Below are 14,434 nucleotides of genomic sequence, written 5' to 3'. Positions count from 1 at the left end.
AAGCATGGGATCAAGGACACAATCTTGTTTCACGTCACTGATGACCAGTAAATCATGAGAACATCATCCACCATCCAGAACCTGGGCAAGCATGTTGTCATAGACTTGATATACAATACTGATGAACTCCTTGCATGCTTGAGAAAGACACCACTGCCAACTCACCAATGAGTTTGGGACCCTCAGTTATCCTCAACCTGCCGAAATGGTTTAGTGGGGTGTGGCCAATGTGTATACTGCAGCTTCAAGGAGTCACAGGTGAGAGTTAGGTGGCTCAGATGGACATCAAAGGTGGAAAGCAGCTTTGAAAAGGGCTCTGCAGCCCTCCCACCAGAGACACTAGTCTTCCTTGAACATATTCCCAGATAGGATTTGGGAATGCAAACACATAGATAAGAATTGCCCTCAAGAAGTTGCCATTTTATTTGGAGGAGATAGCAGGAACATAGAAAAAGTAAAATTTTTTAAACTTTAGGGTGGGTGATTAGAAAAGACAAAGGGCCTTGTTTAGGAAGGAGTGCTGGGTCTGAGACTTGATTGAAGGTGAGAAAGGGAGATCATTCCAGATAGAGGTAAGAGATGAGATGTCAGCCTCAGATGACAAAAGGCAGGTGGGAGTTGGAGACAGACCATGATGCATTTTAAGGGACACATAGATTAATTTGAATTTCATCCTAGAGTCAATAATAAGTTTCTTCAGGACAAGCTAAAGACTTAAAGACATTTTCTCTTTCCAGTGTGGTTGCTATTGGATAAATTGTTCTGGTTCTACTCAGTTCGTTCTACCCAGAAATTCTACCCTGAAATTTCCTTTTGAAACTATCTCTTGGGGCAGCTAGGTGGCACAGTGGATAGAGCACCAGCCCTGGAGTCAGGAGTACCTGAGTTCAAATCCAGCCTCAGACCTAGCTGTGTGGCCTTGGGCAAGCCACTTAACCCCACTGCCTTTCAAAAGCCTAAAAAAACAAAAAAAGAAATTATCTCTTGTTTTAGGGGAGTCCAAAGAAGGGCCCCATTCTTGAGGCCCTATCTTGGAGGAGTTTACAGTCTGGGTAAGGAAAGGGACTCACACAAGGACTATGAGATAATCACAGGAAATATCCCCACACCCTGGATGCCAACACTTAAGGATGGCATGGCCCACAACCTGGGTCTGAGTGATTGCCAGACTGTCTGGTCTGCTGCTGTGGGTAGTGGGGCCACTGGCCACTGATTGGCCTGCCCTGCCCTGGCTGGGCCGTGGGAAGCTAGAGACTTGGCCCTTGCTGGGGATATAGAGGGTGGCTTTCTTTGGTTCTTTGGCTGTTCCATCAGCCTCTGGCTTCAGTTTCCAGGATCTGAGCACCAGCCCAGCCCTGGAGACAGCCCAGGTCCTAACAGGGAAACCCTTGAAATCTCTCAGTGAGGCTGTGGGGCCTCTGCCTTCTGTGTGGCCTCGGGACCACTGTGGGGGTGAGCCTTATAGACCCAAGAATTCCACACTAAAATCTTAGTCATCTCCCAACTAAAACAGAAGCAGCCTCTTTTCCTCATGCTTCTTCTCTTTCCTCTCCTCCATCTTCTTCCCTTTTGTCTCTATTTATTTCTTTTTCCTCTCTGCTCTTCTTTCCTCTCCCCTCAATCTCCTTTCCTTCCCTCTCATTTCCTCTCTTACTTCCCATTTCCCCTTCTCTCTCCTTTTTTCTTCCCTTTTTATCTTCCTCCCTTTCCCCCCTTTTCCTTCTATTTCTTCTTTTTTCCTTCTTTCCTTTCCCTTTCTTTTTTCTTCCTTCCTTATCTTCCTCCCTCTCCCTCCCCTCTTTTTCCCTTCACTCCACCAAAGAGCAAACATTATAGGGAGAAGGAAATCTCTTCTTTTCTTTGTAGAACTTTCTCAAGAAAAGGCACACAAGCAAAACAAACTCCCCAATCCTGAAGGGAGAAACAAAAAGGGACAAATAAAAAAAAAACCTAAAAATCCAAGGGTCTGCCCAAATTGCTTCCTGGACAGCTGAAGAATGGTTGAATAAAATGTGGGATAAGAACATAATAAAATATAACTGCGCCATAAAAATGATGAAAGAGGTGATATCAAAGGAAAGATTTCAGAGAATTCGGGGTAAGATGAACTGGGTAGAACCAAGAGAACAATTTATCCAATAACAACCACATTGTAAAGACAAACAACTTTACAAGACTTCAGAACTCGGATCAATGCAATGACCTCTCATGTGACTAGAGGGCCCCTAATGAACTCTGTTTCCTTCTGACAGCAATATGATAGTTTAAAGGGCAAAGAAATCCATTTTTTTTGGTCATGGCCACTTTGTGGATTGTTTTTTGTTGACAAATTTTATTTGGCACATTTTTTCCTTTTTTTTAAAAAAAAAATTTCCCAGGGGCGGCTAGGTGGTATAGTGGATAAAGCACTGGCCTTGGAGTCAGGAGTACCTGGGTTCAAATCCGGTCTCAGACACTTAATAATTACCTAGCTGAGTGGCCTTGGGTAAGCCACTTAACCCCATTTGCCTTGCAAAAATCTAAAAAAAAATTCCCCCCAAGTTCCATCTGTTTCTTTTGGGCCCCAAGGCAGGCTTAGAGTAGGGCAGAGCAAGAGGTGAAATTCTCTGATGGGTACCTAAAAAACTGTACCTGAAGTGGCCTACAAGGAAAAGATCACACAATGGAACTCCAAAGAGCTGAACACTATAACCAACTTCATCAATGCAGAGTGGAATATGAACAGAAGAGTCCTTCTAGCAACAAAAGGCTATGCAATCTAGGTGAGGTACTTAGAAATGTTAGTTATTATTATAATTATTAAAGCTAATTTTAATTGTCATGGAACTTTGAATTGCTACAACTATTTAGAAAAGCAATTTGGAATTATGCAAAGTGACTAAAATGTCCATACTCTTTGACTTAAAGATTCTATTACTGTGCTTAAACCCCCAAGGAAGCTATTAATAAGAAGAAAATCTCATACACAACAAAATCCCTATAACAGCACTTTTTGCAATAGCAAAGAATTGGAAACAAAGCAAATGTCCATTAATGAAAGAAGGAAATGGCTAAACAAATTGTAATACATGAAAGTAACAGAATATTACCATGCTATCAGACACAATGAACATAATGAATACAGAGAGACATGGAAAAACTGACATGAAATGATGAAAAGTGAAGCAAGGAGAGCCAAGAAAGCAATATAGACAATGATGCAGCAATGCAAATGGAAAGAACAACCACATATACAAAATTCAAAAATGAAGTCTGCAAAATTATAAAGAGCAAGCATGACATGGAAGAAGAGATATGAGAGAACACTCCCACCCTACTTTGCAGAGGTGGGAAGCCCACAGATGTTACACATTACACATTTTCCAACTTTCCCATGTGCTCATTTCTCTGCCTTCTTTTTTCACTCTTTCTTTTGTTTTTTTTAAATACTATTTGTTATATGGGATGGTTTTCTGAAAGGGAGAGGGGATAATACTGGGGGAAACTATGAAAACGTGAAAAACAGAAGAAATCAATAAACACTTATTTAAAAAGAGAAAGACTGATATGGTTACATAAAGAGCTCATCGACTCAGATTCTTAAAAGACATGCATAAAAAGAAGCCAAGAGTAAGATCTTGAAGAACAGTGTTAGGAGTATTATGGTTGGACTACCCATAGTCCCTTTCAACTGTGATTCTTATTCTGTGACTTGCATTTTTGGTTTTTTTCCCTTGCCCAAGTTCAAACAGCTAGGTAATTATTAAGTGTCTGAGGTCGAATTTGAACTCAGGTCCTCCTGACTCCAGAACTGGTGCTCTATCCACTGTGCAACCTAGCTGCCCCAATTCTATGAATTTCAAAGCAGGAAGGGCAGAATCACCAAATCTTGCTGAGACTGGTAATAAATAATAAGAAAAACAAAATGGGATTTCTCTGTGGGAAAAAAAGAGTAAGATCAGAGAAGGGTTCTGTGGTAAGGATAACAAAAATGGCCAGTGGAGAAAGCACTTGCTAAATGCTTTTGGCCACAGAAAGGTGCTGCTATAAGATATTTGTGTATGTATGGGACTCCATTGAGACCAAAGTCAGGAGAAAAAATCCTTATATACACAAGTATATACACATGCATAATTTTTTTTTCAAAATGCATTTAGAAAGTGATTATTCTCCATCTACTCTATATTTTTTCCTGTATGCTCTGGGAGCAGAACTTACAAAATATAGATAGATAGATAGATAGATAGATAGATAGATAGATAGATAGAAAGATGGATATTAGATGGATGTATGAACAGACGGATGATAGACTAGAGAGATGAGATATATTAGAGAGAGATAAATATAGATACAGACACAGACATAGATATAGATGGAGATGGAGACATAGATGGAGATCTAGACATAGAATACCAGAATCTACAAGATGAAATGCAGAGTAGATGTAAGATAACCCTAAAAGGAATAGTACTAGTAGTCACTGAGACCACGAAAGTGGTCCCTGTTTCTCCATTTCCCCATTTCTGGAGGAAAATGGAATTCAAACTTAAACTTAGAGCAAGATAGGGATTCTAAGAGTCAGAGGTTGAATGGGAGAACATTCCAGGCATGGAGGTGGGAAGCAGTGTTTTAGAAAAGGCAAATAAATCAGTTTGACTGACTAACAGAGTGTGTGAAAGTGACTAATTTGTCATAAATCTGGAAAGCAAGGCTGGAGCCTTATTGGCAAGTTCTTCAAATGTCTAATAAGACAAAGAATTGATAAGAAGTGGGAGCCCACTGATTGGGAAATGGCTGCTTATTACTCCAGCAAAAAATAATGAATTTGGAGAATTCAGAAAAACCTGGGAAGTCTTAGAATCCATTGATACAGAGAGAAGTAAACAGAACCAGGAGAATGATTTTCACAGTGATCACCATCATGGAAAGACAGACAAGATTACAAGATCTCAGAGCCAGATCAATACAGAGATTGGTTATACTTTGGAGGACTGATGAGGAAGTTCATTTCCTGCATCTCTTCAGAGAGGTGGTTGTGCTTTAGGTATGGAAGGAGTCATTCTTTCACACATAGCCAGTGTGATAATTTGTTCTGAATGTTTATATTTGTTTTTTTTTACAAGGAAGGGCTATAATTTGGGGGCAGGGGACCAAGAAAGGAGAATTTGTCATTGAGACATGATAGTGAAGTCAAAAATGTCTTGATAAAACATTTTTAAAAGAAAGAAAGAAAAGTGGTCATTTGGTTAGAAACACACAAAAGTAATCATATCTGGATAAAGGATTATGGCATACCAGTTAATAAGAGAGATTAATCCCAGAGGTCCCTGACCTGACCATACTATGCCCAGAACCCAGTTTCAGTTATTTCTACTAGGCCTGGGCCAAGACCAGAGCTGGAAGAGTCTGAAAGCTTTGAGCTTCCCAATCTCCTATAAAAATATAAGGGAATTAAGGAAGGCATGTGAAGCCTGGATTGGCTTAAGCAAGGAAGCTTATAAAGTCTGTACTAATTTCTTCTTTTCCTGTACCTCTATGCAGCACTCTTGCTCCCACTGCCTGAGTTCTCCCCCTTTCTGTGCCTCTTGTAAACCTGTTCATGGGACTCCTAGAAGCCTCAAAAACTGAGCAGAGCCAAGCATAAGGTTCCTCCCAACCCAGCGCTCTGGTCCAAAGAGATACTATTCTCAGGTCTGCTTCATATAATCAGTCCTCTGATATTCTTTACCCTTGTAGCTGGTCCTTCCTTCCTCCAACATTCTATGGTCTAATGTCTTCACCTAATTGACGAGCGAATCTTTGGGATGCCACCATTCCATAAGGCTCCTGGACCATACTGACTTCACTCTTGGCTGTACTTCATACTCTCTGAAGTTCCCCTTTCCCTTGTAACCTTCTCTTCCTGATATTTACATTTGTGTCCCCAGTTGGTAGGATCTTAATCAGTGTTATTTCTATCTGCCTACCTATCTGTCTATCAGTACATCCATATTTTGACCTTCAATATTCTTAGTTCTGAACTATAATATCCAATTCAATAATAGTCAACAAACATTTATAAGTGGCTAATATGCCAGTCACTCTGTTAAGTTCTGGGAATGCAAAAAGAGGCAAAAAGATCCAAAAAAGGATGTGCTGAGCAGGAGATGGAAGACTCTGGGTACTAGTGCCCTCTCATTCTGATATTCTGATGTTCTCTATTCTTCTTACAATGACCCTTCCATGGAGCCAAAGATTAAAAGCAGTTCCACCTATATTAGCTATTTGGCTCAAGGTAGGTCCTTTTCCTTATCTGAATCTCAGTTTTCTCATCTGTAAAGTGGAGTTCATGATTCAATTTGTATTATTTCCCTTCCTATGGTGAGGAAGGCACTTTGAAAACCATCCAAGCCAATCCAATAAACATTTCATAGATACCATCTAGATGCTGACACCTCTTCACTTACCTGATTTGGGTCCAGAGACGAGCTGGGAGGATGGAAGAGAATAGTAGACATCAGGAGGAGGCAGGAACTAGCAATGGAGGGAAAGACAAATGGGAACTTGCTTGCAAAAGTTCTGCTGCTGTGTAGTCCTGAGGGCATCTAGAAGTCTGTCTCAGGAGAAAATTTCCTTGGACTTTGCACAGGATTAGAGGGATAGAAATGTAAATTCCACACCTGTACCTAAGAGGTCTGAAGGGTCAAGGGCAGAGCATTGATGACCTGGGAGCAGAGTGGACATTGCCCCATTGACACTGCCATCTTGTGTGGGTCACCCTTCAGAAGGGGTAGCAAAGTTCCACATTTCTAAATCACATCAACATACTGGAGGTTGCTCCCCAGTTGGAGTCTGCCATGAGTAAAAGAACCTTGGGTAGACATCTTTTTTTATGTATTTGTTTGTTTGTTTGTTTATTATTTTTATTTTATTTTATTTTATCTTATTTATTATGGGAATGAATGGGAGAGATGAATTTCAGGTCCTTTGTCCTTCCTGTGGCCAAGCAGCTGATACAGACCCCAGGGAAGAAGTATGGGGGCCATAGTGATCAACTGACCTGGGTGTACTGATACTAACTTGTTTAGATTCATTTCTTTTGTTGTTGTTGTGCAGTCATTTCAGTCATGTCCGGCTCATAGTCCCTTTTGAGGTTTTCTTGGCAAGGATACTGGAGTGGTTTGCCATTTTCTTCTCCAGTTCATTTTACAGATAAGGAAACTGAGACAAGCAGGGTGAAGTGACTTGCCCGGGGTCACACAGTTAGGAAGAGTTACAAAGATGACCTTAACTCCAGGCCCTGCATTCCATCCACTGTGCCACCTAGCTGACCTCATTTCTATTAATTTAGAATAAAAAAGATTATGTTAAAGCATGCAGAGGCTCTAAACCTAAAAATAAATTTTTATATATTTGTATTTCAATGTAACTAATTTCCTTTTAATCCAATGTATTTTAGTTTATACATTTAAAAGAATTAATCTAAAAGATTAGGTTTCATGGTGGCCATACTTCCAAAGGAGGCCCATGCAAGGACTTACTGGTCCATATTTAATAAAAGAGTAAGGGTGAAGGTAGGGAGGACAGAATCAACTTTTAATCATACTCTACATTATTGCATTTTCTCCATCATATTGTTAAGTCTGGACGATCAACAAACCAATCAATCAGGACCTGATTTGTCTCTAGTTGAGGATTTCTAAGGTGTTTGAGTTCATACTGAATATCTAACAAACACCGGGGAATGGGTCCAATTGGTTCCAGTAGTCCAGGACATGAAAAAAGGTGAAGACTTTTGATTCTAGACCAGCGGCTCATAGTTCTAGAGCTGGAAGGGATCTCAGAGGTGACCAATCCAATTCCCATCATTTTGCAGATGAAGAAATTGAGATAGCAAGAAGGTAGATGATTGATCTCACTCTGGACAGGCAGTCAGTGGGATTCAAACCCAGGTCTCCAGACTCCAAATCACAAACCTTTATTATTATATCAACTACCTCAAAATCCCTTATTTTATAGATAAGGAACCCAAAGGCCAGACAGATGAAAGACTTTGTTCAAAGTTACATGGCTAGTCACAGGTCTGCCACTCATGGGCTAAGTCTTTAAAGAAGACCCAGAGTTGAAAAGAATGTGAGAGATCATCTAATCTGAAGTTTTCATTTGACAGAGAAGAGAAATTGAAGCCCAAAGGGTCATTTCTGTAACATCACACCACTGTTGGTTCACAGCCTAGGAATCCAAACAGGATCTTTTGCCTTTCCAATCTCCCATGGTTTATCCTCATCTCATGGTGGAAAGGGTGTGGAGGGGAGAGAGGGAGAAGCTTTGCTGATGGAAGAACTTATTTTACAGGCCCAGCTTGTTCCCAGTGACTCAGCCCATACTTCCCTGTAAAATGGCCTTAAGTGAGTTAGCAGAGATGAGTCCAAGGTTATCCACACTCTTCTAGGCCTTTGGGGACTCTTTTTCCACCAGCTGCTCTTCTGGTCAGAGAATTAATGGTCCAGTCACTGATGGTCAGACCCCTCCCTGGAGCTTGTGAACATAGTTAATGTGCCAGATGCTATTCCAAATCAAGAGAAAGATCCCATTTGGGGTTAGAGAATTCATTCATTCACACCTTCATTGGTATGGATTTATGATCTCATAGATATAGGGGAACTTCAAGTGTGTAAACTCCCTCTAGTATTGGAGATGGACAACACCTCTATAATTCATAGTCAAGGAGCATTGGCATCTCAGGCACTGATAGGTTAAATGTAACTTGCCTAGGATCACATGGACAATATGGGTTAAAGGTAAAACTTGAACTCCAGATCTGCTTTTCTCCTAGACTCCAAGGACAGTCTCCTTATCCACTCTACCATACTCTCTCTACATTATTAGTAAAGAAATATGAATACTAGCATTCCGATAGCACTTTCTGGAATGTCTACTTCCTTCAAGGCTTAATTTAATGCATCTCCTCCAGGAGGTCTTTCCTGATTCATGATTTGGTATCTCTCCTTCATCTTCAAATGATCTTATTTACAGATTGAATCCTCACTGGAAAAGTTAAGCTCTTTGAGGACAGGGACTACTGTCTCTCTTTTGTTCTGTCTCCAGTACTTAACAAGTTTCCTTATACATAGTAGGTATTTAATAAATGCTTAATAACTTGACTTGAATTGGGTTGCAATCAAGGTACCAGTCAGAGAAAGTGATTTGGAGGTTGACTTAGAGCTCTTTACTGAAAGAAGTGGAGATTTAGACTTTCGCCTCCCTTGTTGTTGTTCAGTCCTTTCCATCTTGTCAGACTCTTTGTGACTCTGTTTGGGGTTTTCTTGGCAGAGATACTGGAATGACTTGCCATCTTCTCCAATTCATTTGACAGGCCCTTATGGGCCTGGTCTGTATGACCTTGAACTTTCTCTGATTCCTAATTGATCCTGCTGCCATGATAGTTTGCATATACTCTTCCTCTTCTCTCCCTTTCTTCTTGCCATTACCATGGTCAAGTCCTCCTTACCATCTACCTGAGTTTTCACACTAGCTACCACTCAGACCTTTGGTCTCCACTATCCCCACGCTCCAATTCTTCTTTCCTTTTGCAGCAAAAATGAGATTTCTCTACAGATTGAACAGATTTTATATTTTAAAACAAAGCAAATTGCATATAAAGCAGTGACCTGTATAATACTTCTTTCCTTTCTATTTAATGGTATTGTTAAGTTCAGAGTTAATTTTTTTTTCCTTTTAAAGAAAATGATATGCTTGCATGTGGACAAACCACATAGGGTATGCCCTCTCCTTCTCCAGCTCATTTTACAAATACAGAGGTAACTGGGACAAACAGGGTTAAGTGACTTGTCCAGGGTCTCATAGCTAGTAAGTGTCTGAGGCCACATTCAAATTCACCACACCACACTGAACCACCTTTGCCTCTCCGGGAAAATCCAAAAGATTTCATCTGACCTTAAAGAAATCTGTGAGAGGGGTCACCCACATTGCAGTACCACCTCTCATTTTCTTTCCACACATTTATTGGTTCAGGCAATCTGGACAATTCTCTGCCTGCCTTCAGAATCAGGACTGAATTTTCCTGCCCACACACACCTTTCCTCAGGTTGTTTCCAGTGCCTGGAATCTCTTCCTTTTCTGCTTTTACCCATCAAGCCTATTTTTATTAAAGCCTGGCCTCCAGGAAACCTTTTCTGATTCCTTCCTACCAATAACAACTTCACCCTCCTGTGGCACAAGGTTTCCATGTCTCATTCATTTATCTTGAAATATAGCAATCTCTGTATTGTGGATCATGCAGTTTAGAACTTCAACCATGGGATTTGAGAGGTGGATGGAATCTTGATGTTCAACCTATAAACATACCTTACCAGATCTTGGCATAGTATCTGACACAGAGAAGCCACTTAATACTTACTGGCTATTGCTTCATTGATTGATTGATTACTTACCCAATAAGTAGTCATCTAACCTGGGTCTGAAGACCTCCAAAGAAGAAGAATTCATGATCCTTGAGGCAGCCCTTCATACTCAGGGGCACTGCTAATGACTAAGATTTTCTTGACTTTTCAATGGGCCTGTTTGCAACTGCCGCCCTTGGTTGCCAATCCTGCCTTCTGGGATCAAACAGAATAAATCTAAGCCATCCTCCATGTGAAGCACTACAAATACCTGAAGACAGCTTATCATGCCACTTCTTCTCCAGGTTAAATATGACCAATTTCTTAAATATATATATATGTGTGTGTGTGTGTGTGTGTGTGTGTGTGTGTGTGTGTGTGTGTGTGTATAAATTCAGCTTGCTGATTTTTAGAGCAGAGCAGATTGAAGTACAAAGTTGAGAAGGGGTTTGTTAAGATCACACAACTAATAAATGAGAGAATAGAATTTTGAACCAAAGACTTCTGACTCCACATCCAAGATACCATATTGTCAGAGACAAATACTAAACATGCATACTGCAGGGGTTTGGATAATGGCCATCCCTATATATGTGAGATTTCTTTTAAGGAAAAAAAATATTCCATGGGTATCAATTGAGAAATCACTCTGATTATAGGTTGTATTCAAACTTCATACAAGCCAGATTTAGGGGAAGAATGCAACTAATGCTCAGATCAATATGGCGGATAATGACAGGATCCCAACACAGCTGTGTTGCTGTCAGAGCTTTCTTGGGACCTTTATAACAAATAACACCAATGCTTTTTTTTCTATTTTGCTGACAAAGTCTATTCCCCTTGGTCATGCCTCATGTCAGCAGTCAGAGGATATTTCTCTGTCTGTTTTTTTCCAGATCATCTTCCCAGACCACAGCTCCCCATCCTCCCACCCTAACCTCAAGATGGAGAGAGATGCCTAGCTGTGGAGAACACTTTGTCCTGTGCTGATTTAGCCTTGCCCTGAGTGCACCAATCACATTGCTCTCCCTTGGCCCACCCAAGAGGCCGGGGAGAAGATCGAGTCTTCTGAGTCTCTACTATGACCATGCAGGGGAAGCTTAACTGATGCCCTAATTTCCAAGTGGAAAATGGACCGTGGATAATAGGAGATATAATTGTGTAGTAAAAAAGGACCCAGAACTGAAATTTAGGAGCCTTGAGCTCTGCTCCAGTTTTGACTGCTAGCTTGTTGTGTGATATCAGACTTACTGCAAGTATTGACCTAGGTGTCAAGTCTAGCATTCGTTGTTCTGCATTCTAATGCCCCTCTTTGGTTTGAGTCCAAGAGCTCTTCCAGCTCTGATATTCTTTGCTCTGTGTTTTAAGTTCCCTCCCAACCCTCACATTCTTTGATCAGCGAACTATGTTCTTTCTCTCTGTTCTGGCTGGGCTTTGCAATTTTCTACACAGGACCAATGAAGGCAGGATAACTCTAATGATTTTATGTTATGGCAGAAGAACAAGTGCTAAAGAGAGTGATTAGATTGTAAGGGCTTTAGGAAGATAGAGAAAGGGAAATTTATTGGGCTCTGGAATTAGTTATGAAAGGATTCCTTAAAAAAAGAGGATTTGAACTCTATCGAAAGGATTTGGAAGGACAAACAGGAGAATAAATTCAAGGAGAAGGAAACAATATAAGCCAACAAACAAGGAGAAATGGAAATTAACTCAGTATTTGAGGGCTAGAGACATGTTAGGAAGAATTTGGTCCAAATTAATCAGATAGTCTCAAACCACCAGGAAGAAACACATCACCGGGGCGGCTAGGTGGCATAGTGGATAAAGCACCAGCCTTGGAGTCAGGAGTACCTGGGTTCAAATCCGGTCTCAGACACTTAATAATTCCCTAGCTGTGTGGTCTTGGGCAAGCCACTTAACCCCATTTGCCTTGAAAAAACCTAAGGAAAAAGAAAGAAACTTCAGTGGTTCCCTCTTGCCTCTAGAATAAAGTACTGGAGTGGATGGGGTATTCAAGGAGGACTAGTGTCTCTGATGTGATGGTTGCTCACTCACCTTTGGTGTCCACCTGGCTCTCAACTCTCACCTGTTGCTCCAAGAAGCTGTAGCATGTGCAGCTGCCACAGCCAGGTAAGCCATCTTGGCAGACAGGATAAATCAGGTTGGAGGTACCCAAGGGACCTCAAACCCATCAGTGAGTTAGGGGTGCCTACCTTAAGCATGAAAAGACTTCACCTGGTGGAATAGGTGGAATAGGCAAATAAAAATAGTTTGTTATAATGATCATAAAAGTGGCTGAAGCAGGTGCTGAGGATCAGATATCTTTTACATTCCAAGTCATCACCAGTCATCCTGACTTTTGTCCTGCCGCTACATTTTTATGCTACTGGAAGAGAGAATGAAGCTGATGACTTTGTGAGGATCTGCCTCACTTAAATCCAACTCATGCATGAGTTAAGACATCATTCTCTTTTTTTTAGGTTTTTCCAAGGTAAATGGTGTTAAGTGGCTTGCCCAAGGCCACACAGCTAGGTAATTGTTAAGTGTCTGAGGCTGGATTTGAACTCAGGTACTCCTGACTCCAGGGCCAGTGCTCTATCCACTGCATCACCTAGCCACCCCTTAAGACATCATTCTGTGATGTTATTGGTCCTCTTGGAAAGCAAAGGACAAGCAACCAGGATTAAATGGTAAGCCGGACTTTAAAGTCTTTCATCATGTGGTTCCATCCTATCTTTTCAGAATGGGGAAGGTCAACCAGCCAAAGCTGAACATGAATTAACTCATTAGAAAACAGAATCAATCTCAAATCAACTCAATCCAACAAGAATCAATAAGTATTTATAATATGCAAAGCATTGTACTGGGTACTGAAAATGCAAATACAAAAAGAAAAACAAAACAATTCCCTCCTTCAAGCAGCTTCCATTTCTGGTGAGAAGAAATAACCTAGACACAGATGCATAAATATTAAATAGACAGATAGATAGATAGAGACATAAATATAAAGAGATTGAATGAGAGATACTATATATGCATATATGTATATACATCCATACACCTAAATATATTTATGTATGTATGTTGTTCTTTGTCCTTTATTTTCTAAAGAGATCAGTGGCATCACAATGTTGGGGTAAAATGGTAAATAATGGATAATGGACTTTCCCACTCTCTCTTCAAGTCCAATGTCAGAACAAAAGTCAAAACTGGCAATGGCTCAGGATGCAGTGGAAGACCTTGATATCTTTGATGCCTGATCATGCTCTAGACATCCCACAGAGCCTGCTTCAGCTGCCTTCATCCATTAGAATAAATTGTTCTCTACAGTTCATTCTGCCAGAAAAAGTCTTCATATGCTTGGGGTAGACACCCTGCTAACTCAACGATTGAATTACTCTCAACTAATTTAGCTCATCTGATAAGATGATGTACTGGAGTGTGACCACTGCTTGTGTTCCAGCTTCTTGGAGCCACAGCTGAGAGTTGGATGGTAGGCAGCTGAGATGTTCAGGGAGGACTGGTGATTCTGGGGTAAGTCCTTTTCAGAAATCCTTATGTCGGTGTGTAAACATAAAGTGGAGGGAGGAAAAAGTGTCACATAACTGGGAAGACAAGATCTGGAAGAGGCATCATTGGTCAATCAGTTCAACCCTTTCATTTTACAGTTAAAGAAATAGTAACCGAGAGAGATCCTGATTTGCCCAGGGTGATACATCAGAGAAAATAGCACTTGATCTGAACTTTAAAGGGATTTAGGAATTCCAAAAACTGTAAGTGATGAGGGAATGCCCTCCAAATAGGAAGGTGGGAAATAGACTGCTATGTCCGAAGAACATCAAGTGAGTTGATTCAACTAGAACGTGGAGTGGGTGTGAGGGATAGCAAAGCAAAATCAAATCTCAAGTAAGCAAGTGATGTGGTCAGACCTGTTATTCAATGATATCAAATTAGTAGCTCTGTTGAGGATACTTTAGAGAAGGTGAGAGCTACAGAGAGGTGATTGCAATAACCCAGACAAAAGATGGTGAGGATCTGAACTAGGGTGGAAGCTATGTCCATTTTCATGTGGA

Source organism: Macrotis lagotis, chromosome 3, assembly GCF_037893015.1.
Source record: "Macrotis lagotis isolate mMagLag1 chromosome 3, bilby.v1.9.chrom.fasta, whole genome shotgun sequence".
NCBI classification, from domain to species: Eukaryota; Metazoa; Chordata; class Mammalia; order Peramelemorphia; family Peramelidae; genus Macrotis; species Macrotis lagotis.
Note: the sequence above shows the minus strand (reverse complement) of the source record.